Source organism: Panthera pardus, unplaced genomic scaffold (genome assembly GCF_024362965.1).
Source record: "Panthera pardus isolate Hobbes unplaced genomic scaffold, ASM2436296v1 HiC_scaffold_16, whole genome shotgun sequence".
NCBI lineage: Eukaryota > Metazoa > Chordata > Mammalia > Carnivora > Felidae > Panthera > Panthera pardus.
The window spans coordinates 57,802,597-57,821,796 of record NW_026526721.1 but is presented as its reverse complement, the minus strand read 5'-3'; the positions used below and the strand labels follow the sequence as shown (position 1 = coordinate 57,821,796).

At 42.7% G+C, this 19,200-nt stretch overlaps 1 protein-coding gene across 1 annotated transcript in view; it reads right to left on the bottom strand.

Annotated features, from left to right (window-relative positions):
• Nucleotides 1-15,450, bottom strand: part of PHLDB2 (pleckstrin homology like domain family B member 2) — a 229,566-nt gene extending 214,116 nt beyond the window's left edge. The window contains exon 1 of the mRNA XM_019448307.2: nucleotides 15,221-15,450. The gene's annotated coding sequence lies outside the window, so the exon portion shown is untranslated. The remainder of the gene's footprint in view (nucleotides 1-15,220) is intronic.
• Nucleotides 15,451-19,200: the final 3,750 nt, after the last annotated feature.

The window sequence follows — 19,200 nt, the reverse complement described above, 5'->3', positions numbered from 1 at the left end:
GACTAGGAGTTTGTCGTTTAAAAAATTGTGCAAAGATGGGGCGCCTGGGTGGCTCAGTCAGTTAAGCGTCCGACTTCAGCTCAGGTCACGATCTCGAGGTTTGTGAGTTCGAGCCCCGCCCGCGTCGGGCTCTAGGCTGATGGCTCAGAGCCTGGAGCCTGCTTCTGATTCTGTGTCTCCCTCTCTCTCTGCCCCTCCCCCGTTCATGCTCTGTCTCTCTCTGTCTCAAAAATAAATAAAACGTTAAAAAAAATTTTTTTTAAAAATAAAAAAAAAATTGTGCAAAGAAGTTAAAATTTTGGAGTTCTTAGTGTATCTACCCAAAATGCCTATACTGTACTCTAACCCTGCATTTATAGTTTGGCTGGGTGTAGGATTTGGGGTTGAAATCATGTCCTCTCAGATCTTTGAAAGCATTTTCCCAACATCTATGGGCACCATACGTGATACTGATGAGATGTCAGAAGCCAGTCTAATTCATATTCCTTGTAGGTTTCTTTTTTCTCCTCTGAATGTTCTTTTATTCTTTTAATCTTTGGTATTCTAAAATATCACAAGGTGGCTTAGTTGTTTTGTTTGTTTCTCTGGGTTTTTTGTTTGTTTGTTTTAAAGTTTATTTATTTTTGAGGGAGGGAGGGAGGGAGAGAGAGAGTGTGTGTATGAAAGGGGGAGGGGCAGAGAGAGAGGGAGAGAGAAGATCCCAAGCAGGCTCCACACTGTCAGTGCAGAGCCCAACCCAGGGCTTGAACTCATGAACTGCAAGAGATCATGACTTAAGCCAAAATCAAGAGGGATGCTTAAATGAGCCACCCAGGCGCCCCCTTTTTGTTTGCTTTTAAGTTCATTTTGCTGTACGTGAGCTCTTTTAATCTAAGTATTGTGACTTCTGAGCGCTAAGCTTCTACTTTTGGATACTTAGTAAAAAGGGATACTTTTTTCCCCTTCAATTTGCTGTGCCGTTTCTGGGACACCTACGAGTTAGATATGGGACTTCCTGGATTGGGTCTCAGTGTTTGGCACCTGAGTCAGTCAGAGTTTGATCAGGGAAACAAAAGCCCTTCTGTGTGTTTTCGGTAGGAAATGTTTTAACACAAGGAACAAACATTAGAAAGGCTGGAAGAGGGCAAGTTTCTCGAACTGTTACTGACTAGCTCAGTCTGCAGTCCCAGTGTGTGGATTCTCTAGATGTTCATCTTGAAGCTGCTTCAAACTTCGCATGTAGCTTCTGCCTGTGCATCTGCTGGCGACTGCTCCGGAGAATAATGCCTCTTCTTTTCAACCTTCCAAATCACAGAGACCCACCAGCAGGCTCTAACCTGAAACCAGGTGGGGAGGGCAGTCTGGGAAATGCAGTTCTTCTTTCTTTGAGATGCAGAAAAGCCCTTAGCAGGCGTGGCAGCGAGCAAGGTGACAGAAACAATCTAGCACAGAGCGACACTGGCTCTGTGCGTGTCCAAAATCCATCACATACTAGCTGTGACCTGGGGAAAATTTCTTAACTTCTTAATGCTTTAATCTCTCCAATGTAAAGAGAGAGACTAATATTACTAGCCACCTCATTGGTTTTCTGGGACAACTGTTTGAAATAATGCATGAAATGGATGTAAATCAGTGCCTGACACGAATTCAGGGCTTTTTGTATATGTTGGCTATTGTAACTTTTTTAATGTTTATTTTTGAGGGGGGGGGGAGAGAGAGAGAGAGAGAGAGAGAATGAGCAGGGGAGGGGCAGAGAGAGAGGGAGACACAGAATCCGAAGCAGGTTCCAGGCTCTGAGCTGTCAGCACAGAGCCCGACACTGGGCTCAAACTCACGAACTGGAACTGGGAGATCATGACCTGAGCCGAAGTCAGACGCTTAACTGAGTGAGACATCCAGGCGCCCCATATGTTGGCTATTCTAATTTTTCTTATTACTGCTTAATTATCTTTTATCTTACATTTCCACCAAGGTCATTTTGCTCTAAATTTTGAAAAAAAAAAAGTCTTCAATATTGTTTTCCAGTCTATCCATTTTTTTATAGCAGTAATAATTTCAATCACAAAGGAAAATTTATTAGATTGTTTTCTTTTTACAGTGTCTCCTTTTCTGTTATGAGTTTATTCTTTTTTAAAACATTTTTATTTTAATAAGGTCTTGGGAATATCAAGACTCCAAACCTTGGGTCTGTTTAGTTTGTCATTTTGTGCAGAAGCTGAAAGTATGGGGTCAGGAGGCTTGGTCGCCGACAGCGCTTGGGCTATTCTGCCCTTGGTGGGTCAAGTCATAGTCTGAGTGCTTTACTTTCATACTCTCACCCAATTCGGCTCCATTGTAAGACACAGGTAGTAGTATTGTCTTTGTTTTTAACGATGAGATAACAGGCTTAAGTCAAATGACTTACCCGGGTTACACGGCTCATAACTGGTAGACATACATTAATCATAGATCTATTGGTGACGAAGTTCGGTCCCTGACACTAGATGGAGCTCATCATGTGAAATGGCTGCACAGTACCCACAAGTATGGGTGTGTGCGCGTGCGTGTGCGTGTGCGTGTGCGTGTGTGTGTGTGTGTGTATTCATTCAGTCCTTCTCTGATGAATATTTAGGCTTTTTTCAGAATTTGCTGCTATAAACAAGCCTTACACAGATAATATGTGTACTGTGGGAAGTTTCTAATGCATCCTTCTATTATTGTCTAAAAGTAAGTCCTAGAGGTGAATTTGCTAAGTCAAAAATTACCCACATTAAGACATTTTTATGATTTGACAAGCTGCCCTTAAGAAAGGGGGTTGCAGCAGTCGGAACTTGTACCATCTCAGTGTGTGAAAGTAACCTGTTTCCCACTTGCCCACCAATACCTTGTGTTACCCTAACTTTGCCAATCTCATAAAAAAGGAAATGCCATCTTATTGTTTAACTTGCCTTTATTTTCATTTTTAGCGTGGCTAAACAGCTCTTCAAATGATTATAGGTTATTTATCTTTCTTTTTTTGTGAACTGCCAGTTCATTTTCTGCCTAGCTTTCTACTGAGACAGTGCCTCTGGCTGGTATGGATTTGTAAGTACTCTTTGGGGATAGTAACCTTTTGCCTGTCATTTATATTGCAAATATACTTTCCTGTTCACTGTTTCTATTTTTACCTTTCCTTATATGTAAAAGGAGTTTTAAGTTATTTAGTTTTTAAGTATTAGTATTTATGTAGTCAAATCTATCCTAATTAACTTTTACATATATTTTTTCCCTCCAGTGGATGAAAGAGTGAAACCAACATGTAAGTTGGCCCATTAAGAGTGTGATTTATGATCTGAGTTTCAAAAAGAATCAGACAACTCCACCATCTCTTGGCCCAATTTCAGGAAATGGATGCATTATTTAAGATGGTGAACATTTTCACTTATACACTAAAGATTTACCCAAACCAACTTAAGAAGATTGGGAAGGATTTCCAACTTCCAACCCAGGCTAGGTTGAAAGCTACTAAGCCCACCCTTCTACCGTATGTCCTGCTTCAGACATGCGGTGTTAAAGTTGGAGTTGGAGTTCGATGTTAATGGAGGCCATTGGGATGGGTGCTGGTAGGTTATCCCTCTCCTTAAACCTTGAGCTTCCAAACTGGTGCCAGCTGCTGACATCACAAGACTTCTCTGCTGTTTCTCTAATGTGTTGTTCTGTGTTTCTATTTAAGGTTGCTCCCAGGATATATGAAATTCAGGTCATAGCTGAGTAGAGATCAGATTCATAACAAGACAGTTCACCAGGCAAATTTCCCCAGCGTTCACGAGAGCTTGTGAGGCCTGGGCTGCAGAGAATGATTCTAAATTGAAGTTCCAAGTTCAAGGAATGTGAATGAGGCATAGACTCTATTTTAGGGTAAAGTTTTAGTTCTTCCTGTTCCTGCCTTTCAATTAGAAGGATCGCTCCGGACCTTCCTCTTACCTTCCTTCTCCAGGGAATCAAATCTGCCATAGTCATGACTACCACAACTATCTCTACTCTTGCATTTTTTTCTGCTTAGGATATTCAGACAAATTTCTAAAAGGAAGCAGCCTTCTCTTTGAAGTCTGAATTCTTGAGAAGGAAGGATGCAAATACAAATTTCCTTTTCTTTAAAATACCACTTGGACCTCAACTTCTTTGAAGGTCTTCTTGAGCATCCATCTAGAACTTTTCTGTGATATATTCAATTATCACTGTCCCTATAGCCTCATACATACATTGATGTGCTGGCTCCTTATTGGTTCATTTGCCCTATGAAATGTTTGTCCTCCTCAGGGCAAAACTGTGAGCTACTCATTTCTGTATCTATAGCATGTAACACAGTGTGAAGCATATATTAGGCACTCTATAAATGTCTTTTTATTGGATCTGTGTTAGAATAATAGAAAATGTTTGATTCCAACATGCTGTTATGACCTTGGCTCGGGGAAAGTGGGAGTTAATAGCTTCTGATACAAATTTATATGAAAAATAGCAGTATCCCAGTGGGAATTAGGTTAGATAGTCATTCAAAAAGGAAAAATGGTGACCTTCAGATAATCCCTTTAGGGGAACAGCCAAAAACTGAGCATAACCAGACATGGTCAGAGAGCCTGTCTGCGAAATAGGAGAAAAAAATTTGGGAGAGTGGGCTAAGCACACAGTGCAACCAAATAGCACTTAGGCCATTGTATCCATTGACCAGCTTACTCAAATTTCATTGGTGAATCTTTTTTAAAAATCATATTAAATAATACGCTAATGAGATATAAAATATGGCATGCCAAGAGTTACTTGAAGATATGAAATTCAATATATGGATTCATTTAGATATCTCAAAGGAATGTTTTACATGCCAAACCTTCTTATAGTGTGCCTTTTCTAAAAATGACCAAAATGTGTTGCAGCAATTTTAGAGAAGGGCTATGCTATCAATAGAAGTCATTTAAGCCCATGTTTTGAACAGACATTTGCTAATTAATTCCAGAAATTAAACAAGTACCTAGATTTGTGTAACATACATCCAGGAATAGTTCAGATAACAGATTTTTCTTCCTGCACAACTGATCTAATGCCTTTCTCATATTAAAATTCTTTCCATGCATTGCACACATGTACACACACACACAACTTGTAAATTATTTTAGGTTTACTGCAATTACGTTAAAACACTTGTTGCCCCCAAATGCCTGAAGATTTATAGTATGAAAGTCTCTTCGGTTTAAAATGCTGCCTCTTTGCCTTTCAGACTATTGGGCAGTAAAAAATGGGATTATAGGAACAGTCTCTTCATTTTCTGGAAAGTCTCCACAGGATAAGCCCCTCCTTAACTTCACTACCTGGCAGAGTCTTGGGCACAGATAGAATACTTATGGACTCTGGCTCCCCTGACTATGTGCTTAGTGAGGACCATGGGTAGGTATAAGAATGGCCAGATGACTTTTTGAAAGTAGGAAAACAGAGAGCATTATATTGCTTCTGAAATGGTTTTTCTCCTACTAGAAAACTGACAGGGCTGGAGAATCCAGTCCAATATTAGGAATTCAGTTCAAGAAGTGACGGTGTGCTCACTGGCTCCGTAGAAGAACCTGTGACAGGACTCACCGGGGCTTTGTTACTTGGTCACTTTGTCACATGCATTAGAGAATGCATGGGGTTGTCTCTTGTTTCAGCACTTGACTGTTTTATTTAGTGTTTGTTTTTAATTCCATGAAGTCTGTGTTTGAGCTACATTTGACATTGATAATGCTTCTTGGAATTATGGGCCATTTTGGTTTTCTGGCCTCATTAAGAGGTAGTCCATGTTTGAATCATAAGCTTATTTTCTTCCCATCCCGCCTTAGCTGAATGCATTTGGTGAGCAACCCAAGGGTGACTTTTGCTGTTTCGTTGTTTGTTTTGTGGCTTCTAAAAAGTGAGCCTAGGGGCACCTGGGTGGCTCAGGAGGTTAAGCGTCCAACTTCGGCTCAGGTCATGATCTCGAGGTTCATGAGTTTGAGCCCGGTGTCGGGCTCTGTGCTGACAGCTCAGAGCCTGGAGCCTGCTTCAGATTCTGTGTCTCCTCTCTCTGCCCCTCCCCTGCTCATGCTCAGTCTCTCTCTCAAAAATAAAATAAAATAAAATAAAACAAGAATAAAAATAAAATATAAAGTGAGTCTAGCCAATATGGTTGTGGACAGTATCAGCTACACATTGCTGTGTTACCCATCCTTTTCCCCAAGAGACCACCTTAGAAGAAGTCAATTAGATACTAGAAATGGAGTCAAATATTAGAAATACACACTGAGAAAGTGTGTAGACGCAGTAACATTTCTGTTGAGTACAACAGAAAATCACTTGAGGGCCCTGCCAGGAAGTCAGTCTATTCTTACTGAACTCACGGTGTTCCCTTATCACCTGGAAAATTACCAGATATCCCTTGGTGATCATAATTAAGGTTGACTTGCCCTCTCTCATCTTTTCTTTTGTTTTATGTTTACTTATTTATTTTTGAGAAAGAGAGAGTGAGTGGGGGAGGGGCAGAGAGAGAGGGAGACAGAGAATCTTCCCTCCAGAGAGGGAGACAAGACAGCGCAGAGCCTGATGCAGAGCTCCGTTTCACAACCTTGAGATCATGACCTGAGCGAACATCAAGGGTAAGAAGCTTAACCAACTGAGCCACCCAGGCGGCCTTCTCATCTTTAAAAAGGGACAAAAATGAGCAACAAAGTGATGCAGCTTCCTACTGAAAGCATGAGACCATTGATGCCTAATTTCTTTCAGTGCTTTCCTGTTGGGGCCACAAGTTCTTCTCCATTACTTGTGAGTGTGGTTCTTCAGGGCCTTAGAGCTCCCCAGGTGTGGGTCCGAACTGATAAGTAAACCCATGTGGGCCATGACGCTGTATGCTTTCTTTACTAGCACTTCCAGTCACGCCTTGGTGCTTGGTGCTTGGTGCTCGGTGCAATTAGCTGTTTCCTTTGAATAGTCCTGCCCTGGGCTGCTTTCTCCTTGTCACAGTGAGCAAGCATTATTCTTTCCTTTTTATGGGAGAAATAGAGCAGAGAGGAGTGAAATAACCCCAGAGGTGAAAAAATAAAAATTATCCATGCTTGGAACGGGACGTCCTAATTCTGTCAGTCATCCCGATGACCATTTCTGTGGAATATAAGAGGGAAACCAGCGTGTCTCCCAGGAAAACTGCCCTTTCAGTCCAGGGCCTCAGGGAAGATCTTTGATGCATTCTTCTTCCTTGTTGTGCCCTCTCTTCATTACACATAGCCTTTCATGAAGCTTACAAGAAGGGACATGAGCACAGGCGCCCAGTTCGCAACAACCTGGGTGAGTAACCCTGGGCAGGGCAGCCGGGAGGGGACTCCGGGAGGGGCAGGAGGATGAGAATGATCCCACGATTCAGAGCCAACTTGCAGCTCTCCCAGAGTCCTTGACCATTGTTTTGTGAACTTAAGAAGAGGTGCCGATCTGTCCCTCACTCTTCTGCCTTTTGCTTGTAATGTCACCAACGCACACAGTTCCATCTGACTCACTGCCATGTTTCTGTAACCTTGGGCAATCATGTCACCTTTAAGGACTTTTGTTTGTTTACAAAGGGAAGATAATAGTCATGACCGCCTGCTGGCTGGAGTGCACGTTAGTGACAGGTGTGGCAAAGCTGAGTGTCAGCGCCGGATTTGGTGGCAGCTGGACAAGAGAACTCAGAGGTGCTTGCCTCCGATTTTCCAGCTGAGTGGGCTTCTTCTCCAGAAAAGATCGATGCCCACCCTCTCCAATCTTATAACAACCTCGGACTTTCGTTCCTGAGATCTTTGTAGCGGTTTCTCATTCCTCCCAGTTCACACGCCTGAGAGGTAGGGAAAGTGGCTCAAGAGAAATAAAAACCATATGTGTATTTTCTTTTTAATTTTTAAAAAATGTTTATTTTTGAGAGAGACAGAGCATGAGCAGGGGAGGCGCAGAGAGAGGGAGAGACACAGAATCCGAAGCAGGCTCCAGGCTCTGAACTGTCAGCACAGAGCCCGATGCAGGGCTCAAACTCACAAACTGTGAGATCGTGACCTGAGCCGAAGTCGGACGCTCAACCAACTGAGTCATTGAGGTGCCCCAATGTATTTTCTTTCTTTCTTTTTTTTTTTTTACTGTTTATTTATTTTTGATGGAGAGAGAGAGACAGAGCATGAGCGGAGGAGGGGCAGAGAGAGGGGGAGACACAGAATCGGAAGCAGGCTCCAGGCTCTGAGCTGTCAGCACAGAGCCTGATGCGGGGCTCGAACTCACAGACCGCGAGTTCATGACCTGAGCTGAAGTCGGACACTCAACCGACTGAGCCACCCAGGCGCCCCCCAATGTATTTTCTTTTGAAAAGAACTGTCAATCTTAACTTTTCTAGTGTTTCCTAGAAGATGGAATATTACAACTAGAGGAGACCATAAAAAAGAATACATGCGGACCTCCTTATCTCCATTAAAAAAAAAAGAAAAAAGAAGAAAGATAATTGAGGCCAAGAGAGCTGAAGTGATCTGCTCAGTGTGGCACCGTCAGCTGCAGCAGTAACAGAATCAGACAAAACCAGTGTCCTATCTGCTGTGCTCTTCTGTTGCTGCACGTCCAGAGAGCAAGGTACCTTCTACGCACCATTCCCTCCACACCATAGGTTGATACTTCTCGTCCTTTCTTTAGTCATCCCTGGCAATGACAAAGTTTTTTCTTTTTTAAAAATCACTCTCTCTACAGGGGCACCTGGGTGGCTCAGTGGGTTAAGCGTCCGACTCTTTATTTATCATGACACTCAGGTCCTGATCTCACGGTTCTTGAGTTCGGGCTCTGCACTGACAGCGTGGAGCCTGCTTGGGATTCTCTCTCTCCCTCTCTCTGTCTGCTTCTCCCCCACTCTCTCACACTCTCTTAAAATAAATAAATTAAAAAAAAAGATAAATCACTTTCTCTACAAAATCTCCAGTCATCTACCAATTTATTACCATCAATGAATATTTATTGAGAACTCATAATCTTCAGACGACTGTACAAATAATTAAAAGTACACACACACACACACACACACACACACCCAAACAGGGGACTCTAAGGAGGCTGTGGTTTGGCTCACTTGATAAATTAAAAACCTTCAAGATTATTTAATCTTGTCTCGAAAATAGTGCCTAATGTGTTTCTCGGAAAGAGTAAGTGACTCTAGCAGAACTGAGGATGACCCATTGATGACCCATCAATGAATGTTTGTGGTTATTCACAGGGAAGATGCAGAGAGTAAAGAATCAGAACTGAGTCACCACCAAGAAGTTCAAAACCCACAGAGCAAAATATTGGTGGAGTCAGGACCAGAATGCCTCTGTTGGGCTATGTTTTATGTTCTGTTGTTTGGACTACGAGTTACCAAAACAGCTACATTCTATAATAATACCTCTTATCGAGGGCTTTTCCATCTTGCAGAGAGAAACAAAATGAGATGAATTTTTGAAGTGAACAGTCAGATTTGGGGACGTCTAGCCATTGGTTCTTGCCTGTACTCAGGATTCCGGTCCAGGAAATAAAGCTAAATTTTGTGCAATACATATACTTGAACTTGAGGGCAAATCCTTTCAGGATTGAAGAATGGACCTTCTTCGGGTCATAGAGTACCTACCATCTGTTCCTTCACTGCAACATCTTTGCTTGGCCTCTGTGTGGTCTCTGGGTTTTTTTGTTTGTTTGCTTGTTTTTGTTTTCGTTTTGCAACTTGCTCACTTACTAACCACAAGCTTCCAGCTGCTTACACTGTGAAATCTAATGAGATTACAATAAAGCAGGCCCCATGCACAGCCGTCATTATGCAGAAAGACACAAGAGCCTCAGCTAAACACACCATAAAGGGTTTGTCTTAAGATATGAATCCTTGAAAACATCAGCTCAGCGATGACAAAAAGTTCTGCCTAGAGTTCTCTGCAGGAAATATTTTTGATATTGTTTTGACTTTAGGAAAAGAAAAACAACTAGACTGTGGGGGTTACCTAAGTGCACAGTGAAACTGCAAATTCAGACTGAATCCTATCCTCCAAATACAGAGTTTTTATGTGGAAACAATCTCATTTTCATTTTGCTTTCTGGGAAACCCTCCAAGGCACCGTGAACTGCCAGCTTTTTGTGACCTTCAGTTTCCTAACTGCTCCCAAGGGAAACTTGACCTTGGAACCGTGGAGAGGAGGGGAACAAGTTGGCGTGGAGCAGGGCAGAGGTTTCATTCTCTCTGTTTGCTCATTTCCCAGAGCATATGGGTTCTCCTGCACCCTTAGAGCCCCTGAGGGCAAGGAGATGGGGACAAAAAGTGCAATGCAAATGCACATTAACCCCAATGCAAGGACACATACAAGACTGTCACATGGGATGGAGACTCAGATGGCTAGCTGGGAGCAGTTCCCAGTGAAGCATTAGGAATAAGAAAACATTCGGCCACCTGCAGATGCACAACTGATACAGGGCTCCCTGACTCCTCAGAGCATCGTAGGACCGAAATGAAGTTCGTAAGTCACAAGAAAGCTTCCTGTAACGTTAGCTGGCTTCCATAGGTATCGGGGACACACCCATGACAGATTCCCGATTTGAAGAAGGACTTTCTTGGGTTTCCTATCATTTGGCAACTTCTTGACTCACAAGATACCATCTGGTCATAGAGTTAACCAAGAGAGGAACTGTGTATATCAAGAGATGCTATGGGGGCCCTGTAGCCCCTACCTACATATACTGTCCTATAGGCATATAGCCAATGAGAAGAGAGTGGTTTCTTAGCTTTTTCCCAGCAAGAATTCCTTCCATCTTTTTCTTTGCTTATGGGCACATGGGTTGAACAAATTTGCCTTTAAGGCAGATTTTATTAAGTATCAAGTAGTATCTTCATTTCCATTACTCAATGAAAATCTAATTAGAGTAACATTACCACACTGACCTGATAGAATCTCCGCCAAAAGCAAAGCAATCAACATTTGAGTAGGTCTCTGAAGCCTGAGAACAGGCTATGTAGTCAGTTGGCATTTTTCATTTCTGAAAATAGCTTGTATTGTCCCATTCCCACCATTTGTAAGCCTGAAGGATCCAGGGAACTGCTTGTTTGTTAGAAAAAAAAGAGAACGAAGAATTTGGAGTCCTAAGCCTATAGGACTTGTTAGCAGAGTGATTCTGAGAGAGCACTCACCTTTATGGAGCCTTAGGTTCCTTATCTGAAAGGATGTCGTTTTACCATGACACCCTTCTTACAGGGTTATGATGAAATTAAATAAAACCAGACTAGGAACTTTCGACATATTCAACTTTCCCAAAGAGAGAAATTCGCAGAAATAAAAAATCTGGGTACAAGAAGTGAAAAAATTTGTCTCTGTGTTACATTTAAATCAAACAAATAAACAAAACAATGTTCGCAAACCAGGAGATAGGACAATTTTCTTTTTCACGGTTTCAGAAAGGGATGGAAAAACTGATGTAAGGGCAATTGTGTGTGTGTGTGTGTGTGTGTGAGTGTGTGTGTGTGTGTGTGTGTGTGTGTGTGTGTGTGTGTGTGTGTGTTTCTTGTTACTTTCCTGGAGGAGAGGAAAACCACTGTGATGTTGAATGTTATGCCTGTATGGGATCAAGAATGCCTGGCTGAGGGAGTCATAAATATGTGCCCTGAGGATCCAAGCTAATAATTTACAAAGGACTCCATACTCTTTTACCCTTAGAATACAAATAGTATAGATACTGCTGAGTATTTTTCCCAAAACAGAGTGCCAAAGAACATGGGTTTTGGCCAGGCAGACCCCAACTCAAATTTCACCTCATCTTACTACCTGTCTGATATACGAGAACTGAGCAAATTGCGTAAGTTTCTTATAAGGATTAGATTTTTTAAAAGGTAGATAAAAAGGCAGGAGTTCATTTCCTGCACGTCATAGGCACTGGTTAAAGGTGAAATGTTGTTATGCGTCCTCATATTTCAGCTTCAACTTTTCCTCTTTATCCTAATGTTTTAGTTAGCAAAAATGATAGCATGTGAATACAATTCTTGTGGGGTCAGCTGCATCAGGAAAGGGTATTTAGTCAGTAGCCTTGGCAATGCGATCTCTATTTGTAATGCCTTTGCTATCACATGCTTAAGTATGAGGTGGGTCTGGAAAAAGAAGAAATTCTTTGTTCAAAGATATTCAGCCAACCACATTTCACGATGGCACTTCTTTATCTTGATCCTGTAAGTGCTCAGGAATTGTGGCTGCTTTGGAATTTCTGCCAGACAGCTAATGGAAGTTTTAGGATGTATCCAAACAAAAGCAAAATGGAGGTTGGGAGAAAAGGGAGATTTGCTGCTGTGCCTTACTGGTTCACTGCTTGAATGACAGCTGTAAGCCATTTGGACTCCAAGCTGACATGGGCCTCTTTGGGCTGCAGATACTGGGAACCTCGATATGATAGATTGTTGAAGGTTCCTCTTGCTTTAAGCCTCTGTCTGCCCAAATCCCTTGGATTTAGATGAGTAGAGATTAGCTAAGGTGAAGTGAAATTGTAATTATTAATTTTCGTTCCCAGAGAAGGACTGGAATGGTGTCATTTGTTTCCCTGGAAATAGTTCAAATGTTGTACTTAAGTTGGGGCTCATGTGTTTGAGTCTCTGGAATAGAAAGGGGCAGAGATCTAGCCTGAAAATTCCCTCGGTTTACTTAAGAAATATCCAGGACTGGGGGCACCTGGGTGGCTCAGTCGGTTGTGCGGCCGACTTCGGCTCATGTCACGATCTCACGGTCCATGAGTTGAGCCCTGCATCGGGCTCTGTGCTGACAGCTCAGAGCCTGGAGCCTCTTTAGTTTCTGTGTCTCCCTCACTCTCTGCCCCTCCCCCATTCGCACTCTGTCTCTGTCTCTCTCAAAAATAAATAAACATTATAAGAAAGAAAGAAAGAATGAAAGAAGGGGGGGGAAGAAATATACGGGACTCGAAAGACTGCAGTGACTGTCACTCCTGGGACTGGGAACACTTCCCTCTGCTCCCAGCCCGTTGTTCCCTTTACTTGCTCTTGCAGAAGGTCTGGTCTAGTCCATGCTGCCATTTTGGTAATAGTGGTACCCAGCTGGCCTCTGGCATGGCACATCCAAGGGCCAGTGGAAAACCTCTGACTTTGTTAGTCAGCCTTGCTTTCCTAGGTGACTGCCCTCTCAACACCCACACACCCACAATTTATGTTCCTGCATGTGCTTAACTCCACGACTGTCTTGGAAAAGCATTGGATAGGGAATGAGGCAGGATTTGGTAGAATCCTGGCTCAGCTTCTGACTGAGTAAACATGAGCAAATTAATTAACTTCTGGGTTCAGGGCACCTGGGTGGCTCAGTCGGATGAGCGTCTGACTTCAGCCCAGGTCATGATCTCACAGTTTGGGGGTTCGGGCCCCATGTCAGGCTAACTGCCCACTTTGGATGCTCTGTCCCCCTCTCTTCTGCCCCTCTGCCACATATTCTCTCTCCCTCTCTCTCTCAAAAATAAATAAACATTGAATTAACTTCTGAGTTCTCATTTCCTGACTTGTAAAAGGACTAATACTGTCTATCTAGTTTAGTCAATCCTGAGAATAACCTCCCCCTACCTAATATCCAATATGCATGAAATGGGAAGAAAAGCTGGATATATTCTCAAGGGCCACGAGTGTTTTGGCCTATTCCAGATGCTGCAGAGAAAGGACAGATAAGACCTATCTGTTTCTAAGGCAGCCTAAGGGATTATGGGTAAATCTGGCCAATGCATTGGAATGCTCTGGCACACTTTCCCCAGTTCCAAACCACCTCCATCACATGCACTATCTACAAACGTTCTCTGGAAACCAGCCAGACACACACTTAACATTTTACAGAGTTAATATCTTCACAGAAATGTATCAGTTACCATAATTCTTCACCACATTCCTGGGAGTTAGCCACAGACTCAGCCCAAATCACACATGGGATTTGTGTCCAGGCCACCCTCTGCAGTGGCTTAGACTCCTGCATCTAGTTAACTTCCCGAGCCACATAAAAATTCCGGCCACAAACCGCACCAAAGGGGATTCACTTCAGTTCCATAAATGATTGACAAAAATACTGTCAAACATTACCTTGTTGAATAAATTGCCCGATCCCTCTCCTAAAGGGAGTTCAGAAAAATAGAGCTTCTCTTTCACCATACTTCTAAAAGTGGAAGAGCTAGGAACCATTGCACAGACCTGTCAAGTATATGGGTAACAATATGACAACATTTCTGGAGGGGTTGTATTCAGATCTAAATGTTTATTTAAAATAACGTATTTCTGGCATGTGTAGACTTGAAGGAGAAAAATTCCATGGTTTTTGGTAATTACTTAATAATCTTATCCCCCCTCAAGAATCACTCGCTAACTTGTTCTATGGTCAATTTTTTCTCTCTAGACCTCCAGAAGTAAGGGAAGCTTCTTCAAAATCATAAGCTCTTATGCCCGAGGTGACATCAGGTATTCAGTTCGTTCATGAGTCTCGTTCGTGTTCATTTATTGTTGAGCTAGGAAGGAGCCCGTGGCATTTACTACTCTGTGTAGGATAAAAATGTCTCTGGTCAGCTATCACTGCAGAGAACAGTTATCTGCTACATTGCCTTGTGTCCCTTCTATAGAGATAGGCATGGGCTTTAGCGGTCTTCTGTCAAAGTTAGGAAACAGCCTTTCATCAGTAAATGATTGACCTGGTCACCCCGGGTGATAAGCTTAGGTAAATAGACTTGATTCTGCTCCAGCAATTTGAAGACTTTTAACTCCTTAGGTTCCAGAGCCGAATAATGCACATGGCTTTCTGGGAAATCCTATCGCTCGAGTTCGAAAGCTTTTTGCGTAAGCAGTGTGTTCCTCAGAATTATAATGCAAACTGTCCTGGTATATCTTGAAAGTGGAAAGAACTTATGCCAGCAAAATCTGGAACAAAACCATGTTGGAAGAGTCATAACTAATGGAAGAATTTCATGAAATCACAAATACAATTTTTATGACAAAAGATAGAAAACTTTCTAAACCTTTGAAATGTGTAGAGGAAACACAACAATTTTCAAAAGGGAAAGAAGATGGAAGAAAAATACAACTCACTTTGCAGAACACGTTGGTGGACGGATGATTGAATTCTCTCAACATGCACCCACAACTAATACATCTCCTTCAGTAGACCATCATCAGAGACGCTCTGGATACAAGGCTGGGCAAAATGCCTGTTTTGTGATCTTGAGAGAAAGGCCCATGACCAGACAGATCGCCTACCTTGATTGTTGCTTTTGGAATCTGGACTCTTCTCTCAACTTCCTTCCTGACTCAGCAGTGGTGTCCCACGACTGTTTCAATCCTGGCCGAAGAGTTTGGGACGATGGTAAGAAGCATCAACACAGGGTTTCACTTTTTCTCAAGCACAAAATCAAGGTGTTCCCCTCCATTTCCTTTCCCGCTTTCACTGGCCCCTGCGGACAGTGGTCACGAGCTGCAACTTGCTTGCAAGCAGGTATGTTGACAGATGTGAAGGAGGGAACCTGTGCTGGTTTCAGCTGCCTGGTCTGGCCAATCATTACAGACCAGACCAGGCTCTCAGTCCTGCTCAAGCCCAACCAGCGATCTGGATGACAGAATCAGATAGCAGCACTGCAGGGGAAGAAAGCAGATTTGTTAGCTATTGACTATCCAGAAAAGCAGTGACCTTTCAACAGGATCTGTGAAGTAGACAAGTATATATGGGAGAAAAATACATTTCACTTCTTTTTCCTGTAGCAATCTCAGAATGCAATTTCAAGGTCATTTTAACAAATCTCTCATTTAATAGAATTTCTTCTATTGAATTCCTGCCTGGTGAGAATCATTTGGAAATTCCTTGAACAAATATGGCTGCCACTTACTTGAACCTTGAAATTTTATTCCTATTTTATAGATGAGGGAACAGAAGCTCAAAGGGGTAGTAGTCATGCAATGAGTAGGTGCTTAAATCAGGATTCAAACTCACTATTCTAAAACCAGTACCAATGTCCAATGTTCATACACTTTCTGTAGTACTCGGTGGTAGACTGAAGAGGCCCCAAAGATGTCTATGTCTGAATTCTTATAACCTGTGAATATGTCACCTTTCGTGGTAAAAGGGACTCTGTAGATGGATCAAGCTAAGAATTTGGAAATGGAGATTGATTATCTTGGGTTGTCCATGTGGGCCCAGTATATCACAGGGGGCCTCAGAAGATGCTAGGATCAAAGGAGACGTGGTAACAGCAGTGGAGTCAGAGAGAGATTGAAGATGCCACGCTACTGGCTTTGAAGAAGTCAGGAAGGGCCCTGGCCAAAGAAGGTGGCTTTTAGAAGCTGAAAAGGCAAGGAAATGAGTTCTCCTCTAGAACCTCCAGAAAGAACACTGCCCTGCTGGCCCATTTTAGACTTCTGACTGTAGACTTGAAAGGTAATACATTTGTATTGTGTTGCTGTAAGCCACTGAGCTTGTGATGACTTATAGCAGCAATAGAAAACTGGGAGAACCAGAAATATTCTGCCTGATGGTGAGCTCTACCTTCTCGAAATGGCAACCCATGAGTCTAGTTCCTCTTTGAACATCAGACACTCAGAGGGGCAGTTGCAAATGATGGGGAAGGACCCTGGGAGGAAACTCAGAGACCAGTTCCAGCACTGCCTTAGACCAGTCATTTATCTCTGGCTTTTAGTTTTCTCTCTTGTAATATTAGCACCTGGACAAATGTTCTTTGGTCCCTTCTACGTCTAAATTCATAAGATTCTCAGTTAAGCGTCCAACTGTGGCTCAGGTCATGATCTCATGGTTCGTGGTTTCGAGCCCCACATCAGGCTCTGTGCTGACAGCGTGGAGCCTGGGGCCTGTCTCAGGTCCTGTGTTTCCCTCTTTCTCTCTGTCTCTCCCTCACTTGTGTTCTCTTTCTCTCTCTCTCAAAAATAGGTAAACTTAAAAAAATTAAAAAAAATTAAATTCATAAGATTCTAATATCTCAGTCATACAACAATTCAAAAATAATTGAAGCTATCCCCATCATGTTTCTCTTGGTCTTTTTTAGTTTATTTTTTGTAATTTTGTTTATTTATTATGAGAGAGCAAGGGAGGCTCAGAGAGGTAGAGAGAATGAATCCCAAGTGTGGGGCTGGAGCTCTCGAATTGTGAGATTATCACCTGAGCTGACATCAAGTGTCAGATGCTTAACCGATTGAGCCACCCAGGCTCCCCTTTCTCAGTCTTTTCTAAACACAACATCCCCAGTTCTCATGTGACACCACTTCTAGACCCTTCAGCCTCCTAGCTGCCTTTCTCTGAAAAGGCTCCAATCTGTCCACCTCCTTCTGAAATGTGTTGTTTGGACTCGTGTGGGATACCCAGCCATGCCTCCATATCTGCTCCTGTGCCTGGTTTCTTCCATCTCCCACTGCCCTCTCTTGCTAGAGCCCATCTGACTCTCATTCTTTAGGGTCTTTTGGACTTGCTTAGTCTGTTCCTTTTTATCTTCTTTTATCCAACCTTACCTCTTGAAAGAGAGCATCCATAATCAACAAATTCACATGAGTCTTAATTTAGTTCATTTTTTAAATAGGAAAGACCAAAATCTTCTAGAGCTAGCCTATGTCAGCCATCTTTGCTTGCTTAACAACCTTGAAATGATAGTTAATTCTCACAAATATTTGAAAGACAGCGGTATGTAAATTTCTTAGAATCATAGATTCCTTTGAGAGTCTGATGAGAGCTATGGATTCTCTATTAGAAAGATGTGCTCATAGTTCATAGTTTCAAATTATTTTACTTTTTTGAGAAAGAGAGAGAGAAAGAAGAGGGGGAAGAGAGGCAGGGGTGCGTGGGGAGAGAGAAAGAGATAGAGATGAGAGAGAGAGAGAGAGAGAGAGAGAGAGAGAGAGAATCCCAAGCAGGCTCCATGCCCCGCGTGGAACCCAATGTGGGGCCCAATCCCATGACTGTGAGATCATGACCTCAGCTGAAATCAAGAGTAGGACACTCAACTGACTGAACCACCCAGGTGCTCCAGTTCCAAAATTTTGTATGTCATGTCAGGGCATTCTGGAACCAATGAAATAGACCACTGAACCCTCTGATGTGTGGCAGGTTAGTTCTAAACCTGCAAGGTTGTTGGGGAAGGGGGGAGCTTTTGCAAAAGGCAGTCTAATGTCTTCTTCCAGATCCATTTATACTTCATGGAGGCCTACAAATGAGACTCCTGGGCCCAGATTGAGCAAACACCCATTAAGCGTCAAAGCAGGAAAGTCTTTAGGCCACAAAGCAGAGAGGTTAAACAAAGAATAGCTTTCAGTGGCCTTCTTTTGCAATAAGAGCTCTGCTTCTTAGGGCCTTTCTCCACAGGATAAGTCCCATTCTTTAGACACCAGGCCCCTTAGATTAAAGCCATCTGCTTGCCTAAGGCTTCTCTCAGTTGCATGATGCTACTGGACAGAGGCTGACAATTCTGTGTCCCCTTTCCCCACCCATGCTTTCCAAAAACACTGCCCAGCTGTGCAAACACCCTGGTCTGACTAGCACTTTTGTTTAACTGGCACTTGCCCAGGCCATCCGGGGTGAGGTTTGAGGCACATGGGCTTTGGACACTGTTCCTCCCTTGCAACCTTCTACCCTCTCTGAGAATGAAAGGTTTCAAGTCTTAAAGATAATAACAATCCTTCAGTCACAGTGAGCAGATTTGCAGAGGGATAAACAAAAAAACATACTGGTGATCAAGAATTCCTTTGGGGAGAAAAAAAAAAAAAAACAAAAATCCAGAGCATTCAGGCATTCTAACCTCAGGGATTCACAGAAGAGGACTCACTTTCCAAGTCAAAGAAGCAGGGTCTGGTCTCTGCATTGCATGTATCTCCAGCGCAGCCATCCGTAGGACTAAGTGACTCGGGCACCTTTCTCCTGCCACACTGGATGGCACGGAGAGAGGGCATGGACTGGGCACAGACTTCTACAGGAGACATTGAGAGTCTCCTTATGAAAGAAGAGGTGGTTTTCTAGCTCAAATAACAGTGTGTTTATATACTTATTTACTTAGTTAAGGATGTTTGAAAAGAGCATGGCCAAACCCAATTCTTGACAAAAGCATGCAGTGGAATCAACTATGGTGGTTTTCAACCTGGAAAGGATCATAAACAAAGGCCATTCCCATAGCTTCACAGTGGAATTTTTTAAAAAACTTAAGGAAATTTTATATCACTGTTGAAAAACCCAGTATCACTTGCCATAG